The following is a 17,348-nucleotide window of genomic DNA, read 5'->3' as shown; positions in this document are numbered from 1 at the left end:
AGTTACAGAGGAGTAAGAACTGAGAGGGTGCTGAAATGCTTTATGCAGCATTGAATTAAAGTTTAAGTCAAAGAAATTTGTTTTGGCTAAATACTAGGCATCCACAGAAGTATCTCTCTGGAGCAGAAAGTAATTGTGTTTGGAGTGAGGGAGACATTCCTGGTTAGAATGCTACTTCTGCCACTCGTAGCTGTGTGTCCTCAGGGAAATTTTCTAAGCCTTTTGAGCCTCACTTTCTTCATTTGTAAAATCACGGTAAAAGTGCCCACTTTTCAGGGTGAATAGGATAACACTTGTAATGTTCTTTGGATGTTGTTGGTGTTTAAAAAACGGTAGTTATACTTATTAGTCCTGACTAACCTAGGGCTGTATTATTACAAGTGCTACCTTTACCACTGTCTCGCTTGTCTTTTTTGTTTTACATTAGTGGAACCCAAAGTTCTCAGGACCAGGCCAGGCAAGCAGTATCCCTTTAATATTAATGTTGTAGAAACATGTGTTTCAGTAGTTTCCATTAGACCCTGGCTATTTTCTTTCAAATCAGATCCAGTTCCATGGTCTTCTTCCCAAACATAGGCCTGTAGCAAAAATATAATTTATTAACTTCTAGCAGAACCTCTTTCTGGGAACTCCATTAAAGAAAAAAAATAAAAGAACCATTGATTTTTAGGATTTTTTTTTAAATAAGGGAAACTAAAATGTCCTAGTAAGCTCCTTGAGGGTAGGGAGGTGATTAACACATCCTGAATGTCCCTTTGTGCCCTGTATTTAGCAGCCACTTTGTAAATGCTTGTTAAGTTGCATCAGACTGACATGTTCCTGTAAGCTTTTTGCAGTAGTTGAACTATACATGGAAATCAATGTGGTGACAAACAGACTCTAATTTTTATGTTGCATTATATGTATTGTATAATTTTGCTAAAAATATATAATTGTACACATGTACCTTCTTCCTTGCTACAAGTTCTTCTCAATGTCTCGGTAACTTGTAATGTGAAACGTAGTTACAACAGTAATGTGGCATCACAAAGAGAGAGTGATGGAAAAATACTGTATGTATAATTAAATTCCACATATGAGTTCCCTCCCTTAATTTTGGTATGTAATGATAACAGCGTTGATATCGGTCATTTTCCATTTCAGTGGCTTTGATAAAGCACAGTACTATCAAGCCTTGATGGATGGTTTTATAATGATGTTCTGTTAATCCAGTGTTAGTGAACTGTCACTTCTGTGACAGTCAGTACAACTAATGCTCATTCCAGCCTTTATTAATGACAAAGCTATTCAACTTCTGATTGCAGCATAGCAGGGAAGAAAGCCATCAACCAGGCCACAGTGGAGGAATGCCTTGACTTGTGAGTAAAATAAAAATATAGATAGTATATTTAACCTAAGTTATATATTGGATAAAAAGAGATGTGATGAAAGGCCTTGGGACCATTTCTTTATATGTTACACATATTTTTGAAAATGATGTTATCATCTATGAGACTATAGGTCAAAAAACATAATTGCTCCTAATGTATAGGTCAAAGAATATTTCTTTTAAATTATTAGGTTCCTTGAGTTCATTTTGACACTTACTCAATACAGTGAAATCTTGCCACAGATTTGGACACCTTTCAAAGTAACTGAGATGCTGTGCTAGACCATAAAAACGTAATGGATGTTTAATGGGTCCATAGAGTTGGAACCTTTTGAAACACCAAAGGAAAGGGATTTCTAAACACTAGACTTCTGCACTGAAGACTGTCTACTCCTAATCATCCTTGTTCAAATAAACAACAGTAATAACTCATAAAGTAAATACAGGGTCCAGAGGAAGTAATGCCTGCTTGCGTGTGGTTGGTAGGATAATAATATGGGTGTAATAATTTATAGTTTTAATTTGAACGTTTCACCTACAATGTAATATGGTGTGCTTGAATGTGATATTGTTATTACGGAATTACGTGTTTATGATTTTGTAATAAAAGATACTATAATAAAAAAGGGGTATTACTTGTGCCGGACAGTGTGTTTATTAAGTGCTTACTAGTTGCCAAAAAGTGCTAGGTAGACAGATCTTCTGGGGCTAGTTACTATATGTAAAAAAATAGTTAGCATTTGGATAAATGATTTTGTCTCTTAACCTAATTATAGTTATTTTTTGTTTGTTTGTTTTTTAATAATTGCTATCCTGCCATCAACTGGAATTCAGGAGTTACCTGCACTTATCCCTCCACCAAATAGCACAATTAGAGAAAATCTAACCCAGCATAAAAACAAAGAAGTCAGAGAATTTCATGTTTATTTTAATCCTTTTAATCTTGTTTCCTTTTGTCCTCTCTAGACGCATATTTGAATTCCAAATCATAGAATTTAGAGGTGGAGTAGAACTTTGAAATCATTTAGTCTACCCACCTGGTTTTACGGTGGCTTAAGGAAATCAAATGATTTTCAGAAAGTCATATAGCTACCTAGTGGCAGCCCAGAGACTTAAAGATTATAGATTCTGGACCCTTAGAGAATCTTTCAGTAGTTGTTCACATTGGCCTATCACCCGGTTCTGTACGTGACTCACTGATATTTATGCATTTGCAACACTATTATAAGTAGAGTCCCTCCATGGACAAATAAATTGTCTAATTCCCTAGTTTTACATATATGGAAACTGTCACTCTAAGAAGTTGTTCTCCAAGGTCACACAGCTTTTTAGTAGTATAACCAGGATGAGAGCCTCGGTGGCCTGACTACAGAGCTCGTTCTGTTGGATGGTCATATATCCAACATAGTTTACTGTATATTTGCATAAAAGTAACATCTGTATGCAAAAAGGCCCCAAAAGAGGTCTTATTGATACTTTCAATGCTGGAAATCAAATCCTCCAACTTAAGTAAGAAATCATTATAGCATAGCCATATACTCAGGAATAGATTTTTAAAAAAAGATTTTATATATTATTTATATTTAGAGAGAGAGTAAGGGAGGAGAAAGAGGGAGACAAACATCAACTGGTTGCCTCTCGCATGCCCCCAAGTGGGGAACTGGCCTGCAGCCAAGGCAAGTGCCCTGACCTTGCTTGAATCCAACTGGCAACTTTTGGGTCTGTAGGATGATGCCCAACCCACTGAGCCACCAGTCAGGGAAGGAATAGATTTTTATCTTTGCTAGAGGTAATGATAATATATTGGGAAAACCTGCTTAGTGCTTATGCCCTGTGGTATAACTCTAAGTATTAATCTCAGGTTGGTAGCCTTTAAATTGAATCCGTAGGCCCTGGCCAGGTGACTCAGGTGGTTGGAGGATTGTTCTGTACGCCAAAAGGTTGCAAGTTCGATCCCTGGTCAGGGCACCTATGGGAGGCAACCTACTGATGTTTCCCTCTCACATCAATGTTCTCTCTCTCCCCCCCTTCCTCTCTCTCTAAAAAAAATTAATAAAAACATATCCTCAGATGAGGACTAAAAACAACTGAATCCTCTGTTTACAGGAATATTGATATCAGTCCTTGGACAAAGATGATATAAAATAGAAAATTCTGTTATTATTCAAGGTCATATGAATAATAGGTCTAGTGCACCATGATGGAAAAAGAAAATGAAAAGGAAGTACTTTAGAGAGGATATTATTTTTCCTTTATTTTGAAACCAATACAACTTAATTTGGGGAATTTCAAAGATATAAAAAAACCATAATGAGGAATATTAAAATCACTAATAACTCTACTACCAGTCATAATTGTGGTTATTTTTATGCATATTTTTTCTGGTCTTTAATGTGTTTATAACTCTATTTACAGGATTCTCATAATACAGTATATAAAATTTCATATTTTTAAATAAGGATATTTCTATTACTTTATGTTACATATATAAATGCCACTTTTTAATGAAGGTATTCCACAATGTATTTAATCCATCTCCTGTTGTTGGATGTGTTGTTCTTCCCAGTTTTCACTATGTACAACAACACATCATTATATAAAATGAGGAATTTTTTAAAACTTTTTTTGATTGTTCAAATACATTTGTCTCCACTTTCCCACCACCACGTTCCCCTGCCCCACCTGCCCCTACCTCCCTCCCTCAATCCTTCTCCACTTTGGCTTTGTCCACGGGTCCTTTATATAAGTTCCTTGATTTGACCCTTCCCCTTCCTTTCCCCGTTATCTCCCTCCCTCCTTCCCTAACAATGCTGTTGGTTTCTTTTTTCTTTCAATGTTTCTGGTTATATTTTCCTTGCTTTTTGTTTTGTTGGTTAGGTTTCACTTATAGGTGAGATCATATGGTATTTGTCTTTCACTCCTTGGCTTATTTCACTTATAATGCTCTCCAGTTTCATCCATGCTGTTGTGAAAGGTAGTAGCTCTTTCTTTCTGCTGCATAGTATTCCATTGTGTAAATGTACCATAGCTTTTTGATCCACTCATTTACTGATGGGCACTTAGGTTGCTTCCAGCACGTGGCTATTGTAAATTGTGCTGCTATAAACATTGGGGTGCATAAATGAGGAATTTTGAGAGTCTAGTCAGAAGGAATGTCTGGTAGGGTAGAGAGCATTAGGTGGCATGCTGTTTTGCAGCATTTTGGGGGGTGTTCTTTTAGTTTGAAAAATTATTCCATAACAGGAAAAATCACATTGCTTATGTAAACCCAAGCCTTCTTATCTTGTCCGTTATACATGCTTGTTCTCATTTAGTTGTTGATGTTTGAAATTGAGGATTTAGAAGGACAGAGTCCAAAGCGGGCTCACCACGCCTGGCTCCATTTCAGCCTGACCCCTTATTCCCTCCTTCTCTTGAGCCCCACAGATGAAATTAGTGCAAGATGTCACTTGTGGCATTTTGCAACAATTTTGAAGTCTTTTCTTTTTTCAAATGCTGAAGTTTTTTGGATATTAAAATGTTTTAGAAAACAACTGATTTATATTTTTTACCATTCTTCTTACTCATGATATTATATAAGTAGCTTCCCATTATCTGTGACTGTAGGCCCTAAGTGTTTATGGAGCATGTGATTTACCCCAATAGTATTCTCTGAAAAAGCAAATGCCTATTTGATATTCGATTTTAAATACTGCAGACATAATAGCAAATTTTATCAGGTATGTGGACCTATATGCATAAGTATTCACATTGTTTTATAAAAAGTAATTGTTGAGCAATTTTGAGGTTAGTGATACTTTCATTTATGTTATTTTGGGAAATAGGTTCTTGGTCATTGATGGACAAGAAAGTCATTTAAACATTCGGACCCCTGTTAGTGATCAGGGCAAGAAGGAAGGCGCAGCGCCTCTTCGGTGAAATCTTCCCTGAGAGATTCAAGGAAAATTACATTTTCTTTTATGTGGAATCTAAAGTTTGTTTATTATTCAAATGTTGTACTCATTATACTATATCATATTATTTCTTTACATGTCTCCATTAAAAACTTCTAAGTTAGCTGCTCTGTGTACACAATGTTCATGTGAATCACACCTTTGAAGGTGTGCACTGTGTCTCCACATCGCTGAGAAAACAATTAGCACCTTGACAGAGGCAACAGGTTTTTGGACATATTTGTATGCATTGCACTTAGCACAGATCCTGGCTCATGGTAGCTGTTCATTGTGTACTTTCTTTTGAATTAATAAGGAAAAGAATGGGCTACTATCAAGCCACATTGCTTTCTACTCCATAGACTATACTCAGGTAGTTGGTGTCTCCAAGAATTTAGTTACAAAAATTTACTTGTACAATCACCATTAGATAGAGTCATAACTGATTAAACAAGTGTAATGAAAAAAATTATAAGGAGTTGTTCTGGGGGGCAGAGTTATTGGAAAAAAAGAAAAAAATTCATGGACATGGCCAGCAGTGCGGTGATTGTGGGGGTGGGGGACGGGTGAGGGTGGAAGAGGGTATATGGGGAATAAATGGTAATGGAAAGAATATAATACAAAATAAACTATTAAAATTTTTTTTTTAAAAAAGAGTTTTTCTTGAAAAAAACCAGTTGTCTTTAACTGAATGCAGCCTTTTCCAAAATGTGTTCTTTGGAACACTAGTCCTGCAGGAAGCTCTTAGATAAAAAGTGTTTCTGGTTAAATAAGTTTGGGAAACATGGCAAACTATATCCCTCCATTGGAGATGAACAATGTAAATTAGCATCTTTAACAATTCTGAGAAATTGAGCAGTTACCTGTTTTTTTAATATAACTTAAGATTGTTCTCCAAATTTATGTGACCACATCTACTTTTTAATTTTATGTCTGTCTGTCTACCTATCTATTTATTTTTAAAAATAAGCAATATATTGTGAGATTTAAAAGCTTGGGCTTTGGCACCTGGATACATCTGGGTGGAGTTCCTGCTCTGCCATTTACTTGTTTAACTTTTAGCAAATAATTTCTTTAAGTTTTAATTTCCTCACCTGTAAATTGATGTAATGATAATATCTACCTTAAAGAATTATTGTGAGAATTCAGTGACATAATACATAAAAATTGCATGCATAAGACCTGGTATATGTTTTATGTTCAAGTCATGTTAGCTGTTATTAGTTTTGTTTACTATTTGCTACACCTGGAAAACAGTGACTCACAGGTAGTTATTTGAGGGGTTGCTATAGGATTCTCTGATGTTGGTTTAGTTTTGTTCAGTTATTTCACTGATTATTAATGAATGACTTCTCAAGTCAGATAAGTTTTCCTTCCATTGTGCTTCTGTAGTGCTTTGTTATTTCATGTGTTCATGTGTTTTTTACAGTCCTCATATTAATTCTATGTTATAAATCTTTGCCATTTTTGATGGGAAAATTTTAAGGATATTGATGAAATGAAAGATACATTTAAATGGATGACAAAGATGATAAAGTGTCTTAGGAGCCATGTCTTATGGGGTAGGGGGTGTTTAATCTGGAAAATAAACATAATGAAAGATTATACCATGAAAGGTAGATTAGATTTCTGCATAACTCTACAATGCATAATTAGGATCTATGCGTTAAAAGTTACAAAGTGGTTTAACATAAGAAGTGGTTTATAGACAATTAGAGGAATTCAACAAGGACAAAAAAGAATTATTTCTCAGAAATATCAGAAGGAGTTTGAAGACCTAAATGTCAGGGCATCATCCTAGCTGTTGTGGAGATAGAAAAAAAGAAAACAAAAGTTCTCTTCAATGTAAAAAAGTCTTACTATGCGGGGTAATGGATGTTAACTAATTGTGATTATAATTTCACAACATATATGCGAATACCAAATCATTATATTGTACCCCATAAGCAATACAATGTTGCATATCAACTATATCTCAATAAAACTAGGGGGTGAAAAGAAAGAAAAAAATGTAAGATACGGAATAATGAGGCGGATAGAAAGAGAAAAATTGTCAGTAGAAATCAGAAGAGTTTACTCATATCTCTGGGCATTAGGGGACACTCTATGATGAACATGACTTTGAGCTGGTTCTTGAAAGAGAGAAAGATCAGAGCATGAGATGAGATGGAGTTTGAGAAAGGGAGTTAGTTTCTATAACATGAATTCCCCACTCCTGGTGTGTAATGAAGTCAACACATTTTAATTTAAAACAGATTACATGCTGGCATCCATATTTACAAATTATGTGCCTTTCTTGCTCTGTTTATTTCTTCCTCTACTCATTTGCATTTACAGGCAATTTTATTCCCACCCAATAGGTCAGCAAGATTAGGAACTTTAAATTAATTGAGCTCATGTACATACAACTTACCACAGGGTGAAAATCACACCCTATTATGTAATCAGCCCAAAGAAAGTACCAAATAACTGAAGACATGATTGCTCCAACAGGGTATCATGAAAATCAGGGCTACTTTTTCCAATAGTTCTCATGAACTATATCTAGGAGCAAACATTGTCGTTAAACTTTTTGCCCAGCACAAGGGGTCTGGAGTTCTTAAAAAGTTTGAAAGTCATTTGAAAAGGGTGCCTCAGTATGCCCTTTCGGCATTTCCTGAAGTTGCTAAGATTAAAAGACCTTGGCCATAATGCATTTTGCCAAGACATGTTTATTTGGCCCTTTTATTAGTTTCAGACTGTCCTGTCCTCATTTAGCAAGTGACCTCAGTTCTCTAACGCCCACACAGCTCTTTCAGTTTTCCCCTTATAAGAGGAAATGATAGAAGGATGAGGCCGGCAGTGCTTATACCAGTTAGGACATTATTCACTCTACAAGGAGCAGCATATTTTTTTCTACTGATTTATATATGTAGAAACTTCTGTATTGTGTCCTTGATTACTGCTGGGCCTGCCACTGGGAATGCTGCCACTTACCAACACCAAGAACAGGGCACTGAAGTTCTAAATATTTTCTTGACTATTTTTTCCCTCCAATTGAGCCAACATGTTTGGGATTAAAACTTGAGGAATGGTAGACAGCGCAGTCGGTAGCATCTTTCTATTTGAGGGACGAGGAGAGGTCCTCACACCTGGTGCTCCTAGTGCTGCATCAGTAGCCTCTCCTGTGTCCTCCGCGCTGCAGAGGGTGGCCACCGTGCTTGGTGTTCTTTGTTTTTAACTTTGGATGAAATCCGAGGAGACTTAAAATAGGCATTGCCTTCTCAGAGAACTAAAGGCAGGATTGATAAATATTAAGTCAGTCCCCTTTGGTCATTTAAAAACATTTGTCGTTTTTATTTTTTGTAATACATTTTATAAGTTTCCAAGAGAAATTTGTTCAGATGACGTTAAGTGCATGTAAAATATATGCTTCTCATTAAGGTGTCTAAAGCCCAAATGTTTAAAACACAGATTAAACTTGGAAGTAGTAGGTGAAGAGATAATCTGCTCCAGCAACTTTTATATAAAAATTCCTAGTTATTAGAGGAAGGAGAAACCTCTCTTAAGTCTGATTTATTTCATAGTCAGTTTACTTAAAAAAAAAACTGTCCAAAGTTTTAAATTACTGAATTTAGAAGGTATAAAAACATTATTAAATTATTATATTTTTGTGGTTAAATTTTAATATAATTTGTCATTAACTTTTAATACAATTTTTGTGGCTTATATGAGGTGTGCACTTCATTTGATAAATCCACAGAAATGTTCTATGTTGTTTTCTATTTCTAAAGTCTAAGCACTGCATACCCTTCTACAACCTACGTTGTTGGAGCATTTGTCCTTTATGACTACCTTGTAAGAGTGAGCACATCCTCTTTATCCCCCTTGGGTCACTGGCCCTTCTTGAATTTGAACCCCATCTCTAAGAATGTGCATTGGTCAGGTCAACAGAGCTGCTCTGTCCATGAGTAGCCCATCCAACACCTAACAAGAAGGTAGTTTTCCTATTTCCTTCAAGGCTTCTCTCATAGCTCTTAATATTCCAGGAGAAAAGGTGTTTTGCTAAACAAGGTAAGAATGCAAATGGTGGAACAGTGCCTCTCCCAGCCACTGATTCCCTCAGGCTGACTTGGAATGTATTCTTTCCTCTTTGTTTTGGATCTGAGAAATGGCTACAGTAATAATCTATTCAGTTTGGGAAAGGGGGATTCCAAATTAGCATTTTTGTTCTTTGCTCAGAGTTGGTGCTTTAACAAATCCAGGGCCTTAACATTTATTTTCGCTAAATATATTTTTTACTATAGTCAATTCAGATTGTGTTGCATTTCATACTTCAAAGTTTTTGCCTCTTAAGTCCTATAAATGTAATACCGAAATAATTCCTCAAGAAGCACTTTTCCCCTGAACATTCCCGTTCTACTTCTCTCCACCCTCTCAGTTTGGTAGTGGCCCCCTTTCTGCTACAATGGTTTCCTCTTCTGCTAAATCAAAACCTCAAGGAGGACCTAACACTAGGATAGCCATGTAATTTATCAAGATTGATAAAGTGGAGTTTTTAATAATTATTTTGGGAAAAGAGGCATCAGCTGGCATGTCCAGGAATTTACTGTCACCCTAAAACAGAACAATGCCCAGTGAGATCTATGAGGTCTGACCAGAAGGTGTGCAGTCATGTAACATGAAAAATGGAGAGATTTATTTATGAAGATACAAGATACAAAAAAACATTGTCCATAGGACAATGATGCCTCAGTCCCCTTCAAAGTAAGCATCTTGGAACCTCACACAGTTCTCCCAATTGCCATCAGCTGCACTGTCAGTGTATTTTCCTGAATCTCGTCAATGGTCTGAAATCTCTTCCCTTTCAAAGGTGATTTTAGTTTTGGAAAAAGCCAAAAGTAGCAGGACGCCAGATATGGGCTGTAGGGAGGCTGAGTCACTTGGGTGATTTGAGGTTCGTCAAAAAACTCTGCAGGAGACATGATGCATGAGCAGGTGTGTTGTCATGATGAAGCTTCATGTCACCAGTCTTCTGAATCATCTGAATAGTTTCCATGGAGGGGATGTTCAAGCTTTAATGCAAAATGTGTTGCAGATTCACTGCTCTGCTCGCTCAGTCATTTTGAATGCAGCGGCCACACAGTACACATGCTTACTCAATGTCGTCTACCACCCTCACTGACTAGTACAGAGTAGTTGTCACTGTTCATGCATGTGAGTTCCAGTCCACTTTCCTTGGCTCCTGCGTTACATTGATGTCGTGCAAACCATTCTTCTTATATTAACAATGGTTGCACTTTTTCCAGATAGACCTCACGTGTAGTTGATAATACATTAAAAATTCACTTCTATTTGCATTTTAATAGAGCTTAAAGCTTTAAGTTAAACAGAAAGCATTATAATGTTGGATTGTCAGGTATCAAATACTCGGTAAAGAAACCATCAGAGTCAGAGAATGAAGAGCTCTGACATATAGTTCAGTGAATTACTCTGCCTAAACTTAAGGCTGACTTTATTGACTACCTTAGTAGTTGTCTTAATCCTTAAATATCTTCAAAATAAGAAAAATAAGTTGGACTGTTATCAATAATAAAATTGATAAGTTAGCTGTATATTTTGCCTTTTTTTTAGGAGGGGGGAATCCACAAAAAAATTAATCAAAATATATGTTAATTTTATAGAGCACATGTACTTACTATCTTAGAGATTGAATCTTCCTTCCAAATTGACAAATATAAAAATTATGTGAATTTTATATGTCTATTAGCTACTTCTTTTTTGCTTTGTTATTCTGTATTTTTATCCTGAGACTTTTTCCTTGTATTTCAACATTTAAGAAGGAGATGGCAGTATTGAGCCTTGGCTCTGACTTGACACTTTGAAGGAGCTTAAAGCTCTTCATAAAGAAGTATCACTTTAGCTAAATTCAGTTTCATCCCTTGGGATTTCATTTTCTACCGTCATTCCCCTTTGTAATTCCATATGGAGAATGAAAGAGAGCTCTAAAATATGTTATATTAGATCTGTCATACAAAGATACTATTAAATTACTTATTCTCATTTCTGCACATCTAAGAAGCCGATTTATGGGACACATAGAAACAACCTTTTTTTAAAAAATAAAATCAGGTCCAGCTCTAAAATGCAAAAGTATGTTTACAATGTGCCTGTTTTCCTAAGGCTTTGACAGGAAGAATTAACTTTACATTTCCAAAACACAAAACACTTCACTTAGCCGCATCTTATGGTAAATAAACTGCTCTCTGGGAATAAATTTTTCACCATTTCTTTTTTTTAGGGCAATAGGCTACTGCTAAGAGAATGACTTTTTCCAGGGCTGATGCCCTGAAAAAAAGTTTAGATGATGAGAGGAATTATTTACTTAGTCTCCATTCACATCCACTGTTTTGCCTGCATTCCAAGTTTCAAAAGGGTGATTCATGAACCTTTTAGCTCCATGTTGAAAAATAAAATAAGTAACAGTGCCCTTTGTCACTATCAAAAGCAATTTAGCAGTGCATTTTTTTAAGGTTACAAACGATGAAAAAGATAGAATGCCATCACGTACAGCTGTAGTAAGTTATTTTTAAAAGTATAAGCCAAGATTAGCAAACTAAGCTCCTCTGTCAAAAGATCTGAAGCGGCAATGGGAATAGCACCCAATACTGCAAGTGACATTTTGAAACACTGTCCTTGCTTAAAATATGTAAAAGAAATATGTGAGATTATGTGGTTTTCTTTGAAATCTGGGCAATTAAATCACATGCAAAAGATGTGTAATTGTTTAGTTTGATTATCATTGAGCATGAGATTTTCTTTTGTACCTTAATTTTTATGTTTAAAATTATTATTGAAATGTTATGTGACAAATAATTTATGGATTTAACTAAGCAAGCAAGCCTATTTGGTTTCCATTATAAGTGAAGGACCCAACAACAACATCTTCATTTCATATTGTTCCGATAAATTTAATGACATTATTATTTTTTTTGAACCAAAAGGAAATTTCTTCTCAGCTGGATTCTTTCACTGTAGGTTTTAATCTCAAACTTTGAAAATGAGAACATAGCTATTATTTTTTATTAAAAGGATATGTTCTGGTTAGTTTGGAAAGCTCTGTCTAGTACAGGCTTCCAATAGCATGTCTGAGGACTTAAAAAATGTAATGCTGAAGTTAGAGAATATAACATAGGCCTTTAGTACCAGTGTGTCTTGTGTGTTTGAAGACACACTCACAATGAATCTATAGGCATGGTAAGGCAGTTCTTACTATTCTTAAAATTCTAAGAATAGGCTACTTAAAGATTAGCTACTCTGGCTAGGGCACAGATCTATACATTCAGTACCAAGCTCATTCTGTGAGGTGAGTAGAAGTGAGAGGTTGTATGTTGTGTGCTGTGATACTTGAAACATAGTATCTTATATATAACATATGCTCACTTAACATTTGCTGGCTGATGTAAGTTTTATGACTATCCTTGTTCAATAATTTCAACTTATTTTAAAGAGCTTGTCTTTTAAAAATCTTTTTCAACTTCCTTATCCTTTATATTATAGACTTGTTCTTCTGGACAAGTTCTATTTTACATAAATAGTCTAAATGTATTTTCATTACATGTATTTTTATATTTTAATTCCTTTTAAAAAATCCTCACCTGAGGATATGTGTATTGATTATAGAGAGAGAGGAAGGAAGAGAGAGCGAAAGAGAAACATTGATGTGAGAGAGAAGCATTGATAGGTTGCCTCCCAAATGCACCCCAACCAGGGATTGAACCGCAGCCTTGGTATGTTTCCTGACTGGGAATGGAACCTGCAACCATTTGGTGTAGCTGATGATGCTCTAACCATCTAAGCCACCTGGCCAGGGTGCTTTTTATATTTTAATTCTAACTGCACTTTTGTATGTAGAGGAAACATTGGAATCTTTAAACAGTTTAGTTGAAATGCTGAATAATTACCATTATAGTATCTGAAACATTCATTGATTTTTAGCCAATTAGAACATGCTTTAAAACTTGCTAGATCTGAAATCTTATACTGGTATAGAATGAAGCATTTCATTAGACTTGATGTTTCAGTCATGCTTTAGTTGTCTTACCAGTATTTTAACATCTTAAATATCTTGAGGCTGAATACAATGAACAGAATATCCTTAACTCTTTTGTTAGCAGCTTGAATAGGCACACTATTAAAGTCAAACATAGTCTCCAAACCCTAGGTGGATTTCTAGGAGTAATAACTAATGTTAGGAAAATGCTGTGCTCTTGACTTGTTAGTGTTTCTAAATAAAATAAATAAGCCCAGAGAAGAGCCTTTTTTACTTTGGAGTTATACAATAATGAGATTAAAAAATTAGTGCATTTTCTCCCTTTCCTACCAGGCCTTCCTGTGTTTTCCATGTAGGGGAAGGCCTTAGATACTTTTGCTAGTGATGTGTGATCCTTATGGAAAAAAAATTCCTCTTGGTGCTTATTCATTCGTTTGTTCTTCAGGCTGTTCTACAAACTAGTGGTGCAGGGGAGGAGAACTGAGAAAGGCCCTGTCCTGTTTTCAATATTCTGTAGCATCAATTCTTGGCCAGTGCCACTGGGGCCTTGGCAGTGCTGCCCCCCAGACCTGTGCTTCATTATGGTGTGTAAAGAGCCACCTCTCTTAGCCAGGCTTGTCAGAATGTAGCCCTAGGAAGAAGACGCCGAAGAGTCTAGGGTATTTGGTCTTAAAGAGACTCTCCTTGATTGAGCGGTCAGGGTATACATAATAGCCAAAGACTTGATGATATACTGGTATCTGGCCATCCCACATTTGGGGCAGGATATTATTCTGGATAAAATGTCATTATTTTAATCCTTTCAGAGCCAGAACAATTGTTATCTTTAGCTGAAGTGCCCATGGTATCGAGATATCTACCCAAAAGAACTCACATAATTTTTCCAGAATACCATAGAAACTTGATTTCAGTACAAAGGAGAAAGCATCAAAACTTATCTTTTCTGAAAAACAAAAATGAAAACAAACAACAGCGCCTCTAATAAAATGACATTCTGTTTGTTATTCCACACTTTCTCACAGCTACTTCCTTCCATATCCTAATTAGAATGAAACTCCATGATATCTTGATAATATGAAATTAAACAGATTGTTTGCTTACTCTTAAAAATAGCATGTTTTATTAGAACAACCTCAGAGAGCCATTTCAAAAATAATTTCAGTATTACACAGCAACAAATAATAGTGTCTAGTAAAATTGGATTTTTTTTACCTTCAAAGTTTTTAATATACTTGGTCTATTTAGAAAACAAATGCAGTTAATTGTTTCCATCTCTTAAATATGTCTAGCAAGTTCAGTTTTTAGTTGCTGTACAAATAAATTGGCCCTAGTTGCATTGCTTTCTTTCAAACATCATTTCAAATTAGGGCTTAATGTGGTTTGAACATTTTGCCAGAATAGTCATCCTACTTTTGTCTGAGGGTGGTTGATTACATCTATCTTTTCCAGCTTACAAATGCCAATGTATTTAGAGGAACGCAAACCCAACCCTGAGACCATTTGTCATCACACGTTGATTGTAACTCTATGCTTTATTATGGTACGTAGGAGGAAAAGCAAACAATGAAAAGTCTGAAGAAAAATGGAATGTTGAGACATGCTAAACATTTTTATTACATCACTATGTTTAACCTTTCTTTTCTCTACCACTTTTGATGCTTAATTACCTGGATTATTAAAATATATATATATATATAGATCTTTTTCATGTTGGACTCAAATAGCTTTTAATATCTTAGCAGCAACTATACAAACAGGTATAAAATATAATGAATGTAAGAGGAAAATTTAGCATTATTGGTTCAAAGCATAAGATTTAATAATTATATATGGTATTCTCCAAATAACTAAAGAAAAGGCTCTGAGGAAGGAAGGCAAACTCAGTGGTAAAGTGTACTTGGTTTGTGCTATGTATATGAGTATAGTGTATTCTGTGTCTGTATTTGCCCAGTTTGTGTACAGTCTTTGTAATCTACTCCATCACTATTTTATTGTCATGAGGAATGGAATTAAAGAGTAAAGAGACCAGAAATAGTTAATTCCACGCCAAATTCATCCCTCTAAACAAAATGGCAAGGTAGAGATGTTTATGTGGAAGGGAAAATAGGTGTATTTTTAAGTTCCATGTAATAGAAACTAGTAGACAGCCATAGCTAACATATGAGTATTGTGAACGATTTTAACCTCCTGCTGAAATATCTGCTGGCCTGTTGAAATCTCACCTATCTGAAGTGTGGGTGGAAGCCCTCAGAATCACTTTATGAAACTTTCTTAGTGTGACTTGACACTCTGAGAACTGAACTAGAGTTAAGGCTCCTGGGGATGTTAGCTCTTATAGCACTAAGGCAGATGCACTTATTGGGTGCTGTTTCTTTTCATCTATTCTCTATTTTTGTTTCCATTTTTAAATCGTTAATAAGGTAGGAGGAACTTGCATTAGTAGAGTATAATCTAGGCTGCAATAACAAAGAAACTCTAAAATACAGTGACTCAAACAATGAAGAAGGCATACAGGAGTTTTTGTTCCATAAGGTCAAGGAATATAGGTTATTTTCATTTTTCCTGATTTTCCTAGAGTATGGTCCCCATATATATAATAAAAGCTGGATTTATATATAAATTCAGCCTTGTCTCAGCCTGAATTGGTGGTGGGAGGGAGGAGGGGAAAGCAATTTCCTTAATAAAGATGTGACCTGAAATTGCTTATATCACTTCCTGTTACATCCCATTGACTAGAACTTAGTCATATGGCCATGGCTAGCTGCAAAGAACTCTGGGATGTATAGTTGGGGACAGACAATTATGTGTCCAACTAAAAGTCAGTGGTGATGGTGGGTTTGTTCTCTTACTAAAAGGAAGGAAGAGGAGAATGAGTATTGGAGGACAATTATTGGTCTCTGCCAAAGCTGTTTCTGAAAACTGAGATCTCTAATTCAAATTTCTGATTTTATTTATTTCCTCTCCCCGTTTTTTCCCCTTTCATTCTTACTCTTCTTTGCTTATTTCTTTCACTCCCTCCCTTATTTTATAGTATAGTAATGACAATGCTAATATTTAAGCTAAATAGCTAGTGCTCACCAGTGCCCTGTTCCATACAAAGGAGCCTGTAGTATTTCTCTGGGCCTGAAACCTTTAAGCAAACTTTTTTATTTCATAGAATATATTGCCTTTATTACCTTTAATTCTTCCTGGAAAAGGTGAAGTATAGGAAATGGAGAGGGAAGTAGTCGCGGTAGGGGGAAGAGAGAGGAGAGAGAGAGGAGATTGAAGAGAATAAAGAAGAGAAAGAGAAGAAGAGAGAAAAAGAAAAAAAGAAAGAAAAGAAATAAAATGAGAATATCTATGAGCTTTGTGAAGGCAGGGATTTTTGCCTGTTTCGTTTACAGATATATTTCCAACATCAAGAATATTGCCCAGCTCATTGTTCGTGCTCAGCTATTTTTAAAAGAATGAATAAAACAAATTATTTTTTTCATCTCACTATTTAGTTTGTTTTAAACTTTCAGCTCATCAAACATACCAGTTTTCCATTACAAAAAACTTTCCTGAATGACAAATAGTAGGTATTCGCTATTTGAAAATTCAGCTTAGTACTGTCTCAAACTGCCTCTTTTTTTTTTAATTTTATTTTAATTTATTTTTTCAAATACATTTGTCTCTGCCTCCCCCCCCACCACTTTCCCTTGCCCCCTCCCTCTTTCCCTCCCTCAGCTCTTCCCCTTTGGTTTTGTCCATGAGTCCTTGCTATATGTTCCTTGACTTTCCCCTTCCCTTCCCTTTCCCTGCCCACCCCCGCCCTTCCCTCTTGTCTCTGTTGATTTCTTTTCCTTTCAGTGTTGCTGGTCTTATTTTCCTTGCATCTTTGTATTGTTGGTTAGGTTCCGCTTATTAAAATTATAATTAGTTGTTTCTCTAAGGGGTATTGGAAATAGATTTATGAGGTACAAGAGCAAATGTACAGGGGGCAACCTATACTTTAAACATAGTTTGGTTTTCTGAGGAGAGTTAACTGGTG

The 17,348-nt window shown here is 35.7% G+C and overlaps 1 protein-coding gene across 5 annotated transcripts in view; it reads left to right on the top strand.

The window, feature by feature from the left end:
* SLC25A21 (solute carrier family 25 member 21) overlaps positions 1-17,348 on the top strand; it is a 474,917-nt gene that overhangs the window by 32,989 nt on the left and 424,580 nt on the right. Inside the window, exon 1 of one of the 5 annotated variants that reach the window (XM_054589031.1) lies at positions 1,339-1,358. The exons of the other annotated variants lie outside the window; for them this stretch is intronic. The gene's annotated coding sequence lies outside the window, so the exon portion shown is untranslated. Of the gene's footprint in view, positions 1-1,338; positions 1,359-17,348 lie in introns of those variants that run through there. 5 annotated transcript variants of the gene reach the window in all.

The sequence above is a fragment of the Pteronotus mesoamericanus genome, unplaced genomic scaffold (assembly GCF_021234165.1).
Source record: "Pteronotus mesoamericanus isolate MK-2021 breed Mesoamerican mustached bat unplaced genomic scaffold, CSHL_Meso_final contig_100, whole genome shotgun sequence".
NCBI classification, from domain to species: Eukaryota; Metazoa; Chordata; class Mammalia; order Chiroptera; family Mormoopidae; genus Pteronotus; species Pteronotus mesoamericanus.
This window is presented reverse-complemented; position numbering and strand designations above follow the sequence as displayed.